The sequence below is a fragment of the Bubalus bubalis genome, chromosome 3 (assembly GCF_019923935.1).
Source record: "Bubalus bubalis isolate 160015118507 breed Murrah chromosome 3, NDDB_SH_1, whole genome shotgun sequence".
In the NCBI taxonomy this organism is placed as follows: domain Eukaryota; kingdom Metazoa; phylum Chordata; class Mammalia; order Artiodactyla; family Bovidae; genus Bubalus; species Bubalus bubalis.
In genome coordinates, this window is record NC_059159.1 from 1,133,849 (window position 1) to 1,137,803 (window position 3,955).

General features: G+C 48.7%; 1 long non-coding RNA gene across 1 annotated transcript; it reads right to left on the reverse strand.

Annotated features, from left to right (window-relative positions):
- Positions 1-2,548: 2,548 nt before the first annotated feature.
- LOC123465541 lies at positions 2,549-3,629 on the reverse strand. Its single transcript, XR_006640735.1, has 3 exons — positions 3,492-3,629; positions 3,127-3,295; positions 2,549-2,688 (listed from the first exon to the last, which is right to left on the reverse strand). It is a non-coding gene; the product is annotated as an uncharacterized LOC123465541 (long non-coding RNA).
- Between the last annotated feature and the right edge of the window lie 326 nt (positions 3,630-3,955).

Consider the following 3,955-nt stretch of genomic DNA (forward strand, 5'->3'; position numbering starts at 1 on the left):
AAACAAATTGGATTTAAGGGAATTTTTTTTCTTTTAAAATGTTTTCTACGTTCTTATTTGGAGAGAGAGCATGTGTGCGTGTGTGTGTGATGGTAAATCCATACACTTTCAAAGGCCTATCCATGCATTTTTTTCTTGTAGTAATTTTCTTTTTTTAACTGAAGTATAGTTGATTTACAATGTTTCAATGAAAGTGAAAGTGTTAGTCGCTCAGGCGTGTCCAACTTTTCCAACCTATGGACTGTAGCCTGCCAGGCTCCTCTGTCCATGGAATTCTCCAGGCAGGAATACTGGAGTAGGTTCTCAGTCCCTTCTCCAGGAGATCTTCCTGACCAGGGATTGAACCTGGGTCTCCTGCATTGTGGGCAATTTCTTTACCATCTGAGCCACCAGGGAATCTCTGATGCTTCAGGTGGACAGCAAAGTGATTCAGTTTTACATGTATAGATAGACAGATGTTCTTTTTCAGTAGTATGTTTCTTGCAGAATTTTTTAACAGGCTAATTAGGCTGCAAACCACGTGGACCCCCTCTGCCCCTGCTGTTAGGTGTTTCTCCTGAACCGCTAATTGTCACCATCTGCCTTCTCGCTGGAGGGGGGGTGAACTGCCCCGCCTCCCGCGCTGGGACTGCTGTCTGTCTGGTTCCACGTGATGCCAGAGGAGCCGCTTCACCCCCTGCAAACTGTACCACGAGCTCAGCCCCCGTCTGCTCCCAGCTCACACCTCCCACAGACCCCAGGGCCGAACCCGGGGCAAGCAGGACCTGCCCCGGCCCGTGACAAGCTTGTCATCCACAAGGGGCGATGAGGCACACATGGAGAAAAGAAGATAGAAGAGGAGGGCAAGAGCTTTGTACAGGGGAAATGCCAAGTCTTATGGCAACTCCAAGGAAGTGGTAGCATTTTGAAATGCGGTCCCATGGGAGAGGGTGACATTTAAGCTGGTCATTGGAACAGGAGTCAGATTTCAGTCGGTAGAGATGTGGGGAAGGACCGGATGGTCCAGATCACAGCAAGCTCGGAGAAAAGCACTTGGAGACCAGCTTTCCCAGGTGTGCTGGAGTCAGATTACAGACATCCAGGCGAGCTGACCACCCGGTGCTGGCCAGGCGTCCGCTCTTGCGCTCAGGGCCTTCGAGATGGAGGAAACGGTGGCCGTGGTGTGAAGACTCACTGAGGTGGCCCGTTTACAAAGTCCAGTGCGCACCAGACATTCCGCAGGTGAAGGCTCCCCTTATCTGCCCACAGTCCTCAGTAACTTCATGAGCTAAGCGTTACCTACACCTGAGGAAACTGAAAGAGACGTCTGGAAAATTGCTCAAGGCTGCGTTTCTCATACCCATGAAGACAAAATAGGACCCGTGTCTCCCTGATTCGCTCACTTTTGCTTCCTCTACTTTTATTTTAGATAGCCACACTGACTCATGGACACGAATTTGGGCAAACTCCAGGAGAGAGCGGAGGACAGAGGAGCCTGGGGTGCTGCAGTCCATGGGGTCCCAAAGAGTCAGACGCAACTTAGCGGCTAAACAGCAACATTTTGATTTTGCTCCTTCTACTATTTTGCATTGCCTCCATGGATGAGGAGAGGCCTGGACTCTATTCTATCAACAACAACAGGATCTGACCCCTTGGCTACAGAGGAAAGAAAAGCTGGCACCTGGTCCCAGCTCTCAAGCTTGTCAGTATTTGGTTTGTCCATTGCAGAGCTGACAAGGGGTTGTAGACAATGACTCGGGGTTTCCTGCTGCTGGTGTCCTAGGAGTGGGGCACTCTTCTTCTGACAGCATCAGCTAGAGGCAGACTGAGAAACGCTGCAGCTTGTCGGGAGCTTGATTCTTGAGCGCACGCCATTCTCCTGCTGGAGAGGGGCACTCTGTTCCCAGAAACGCGTGTAAACCTGGGGCAGCTCTCATCTTCTGGAAGGAGTCTCTGGGCCAAAAGTAAGTAGAGTCTGATGTCGGATGACTTCCCTGGAACAGCATCTAAGTAGTTCCAGTCTACAGAGTTATAGTTTGCACTCTGACACCTACTTGGTTGTAATGGTTTTACCTGTGAGTGTTCCTTTAAGAATAGTTGAATTTTGCATTATACCTTCTGACCACAAAGAAGAGAAAGTGTAATTCTACTGTGTCTTCAGAGAAGTTATTAACTATCTTATTGTTGCAAGCATCATTCATGATAACTTCAGACAAGAGCTGGTATTGATAGACAAATTCAATGTCTAGCACTGGTTGAAATGGCCTTCAGGCTCACCACTTAAACTCTGTGTGCCTTAGGTGCACCATCAAGATAAACAGACAAGAAAAAACGATTACGAGAGTATCAAACAGGTGGTGGGATTGAGATACAGAAGTCACAAGTCAGAAATCACTGAGGCCATCTGGACAGAGAAACGCCACCTGCAGCTGCCGTGAGCAGCCTGTCTGGGTCCCCTCCCTGCCATGACGTCGTCTCTTCACCTGAGTAGACCGCCAGCCATCCAAACACAGACTGACAATGGCCTGAGTCAGCAGCGTGGACCATCTACCCATTCAAGGTCAAGGCTGCCAGGTTTCCTCTGACTCCATTTGCAACTTAGGAAAAAAAAAGATCTTTTTTGCAACACTTCTTTTAAAAAATTCACAGAGTAATAAAATGTCTCCACGTTTCACTGTTTGTAAGAAAAGCAGAAGTGACGCATTGATTCTGGAATGGACAAAAGGAGAGAGAGGCCACATTTTAGAAATAAAGCATTTCAGCAAAAGGAAGACTTCTTATTTAGTTGTAAGCACGGTTTTGAAAAATACAAAAAGCATTTGAAGTACACATAGAGCCAGCTCCTAGGTTATAAGAGAATGTGACAGGCTCATTTATAAAGTAGGGAGAAATCTGAGGCCCCTCATCAGAGGCAGTGAGTTTATATGCCCCAAATCCAGCAGTGTTTTGGGCATCTCTCTGCTAAACACCCAAGAATAGGAAGCTTTTCCACACCACCAAAGCAGGCCTCAGCACTTCTGGGAACAAGCTTGTTGGTTTGATGTCAATGTACAGAAGAACGTTTGATGAGCCTGCTCAGAAGCATCCTAGAATTCTACAGAAAAGTTATGAAAGGGACCAAAAGAGCCCATCTCCCCGAGCACTCACCCCTTCACACCCCCCGTTACGATTCTCTAGAGATGACCCAGATATTGAACACAGTTCCAAGGCCCTTGGAGTAATGAGAAATGTTGACACGAAGACACCTTTTTCTGTCCAATGTCATTGAACTCATAGTTTAAGAAAGCTCATCCAACTCCACCCATGAAGAAAAAACCTTCAAAATGGAAAATTTATGATTTAGGGTTTGAATGATTTTCTGAGATCAAACGTGATTATTCTGAGATCACAGATTGGCTCCCCAGTGAGCAGACTGGGTCCAGAACCCAGGCTTTTGGTTTCAAAGCCCACCTTCCCCCTGGTTTGCTCTCCTCCCCACCCCGCACCCACACACGCCAGGAGCACGGACGCACCGACCACTCCGCTGAGATGAATCAAGCTTGCTTTTCTTACTGTTGTCATGATCGGCCAAGGTCCATTTCCTAATTTCTCTGCATGCCTCCTGATGCAGAAAGTCCAGCCCTTGGTTGTCCTGGCAACGGTGTCTGTCTGAAGAGGTGCTCCCAGGCATGGAAGCTTCATTTCATAAACCACCTGATAAGACACTTTCTAGAAGAGCAGCACTTGCCAGAGTCCCCAGAGTGAGGCACACAAGCGTCTGCTCTGGGGCGACGTGTGAGGGGCGTGAGGGGCTGGGAGCCAGGACCCCGGCACCACCTGCAGGTCTCAGGCTTCCCCCGTCCACCCTCCAGGCAGTGGCCGAGGGGTCCCTGAGGAAGATGCCTCCTGAACCCTCAGGCCTCGCTGAACCCAAAGGAGGAAATCCTCTCTCTCTGGACTTCACTTCCTTCCCGTTACCTGAAGTGTCTGAAACAGA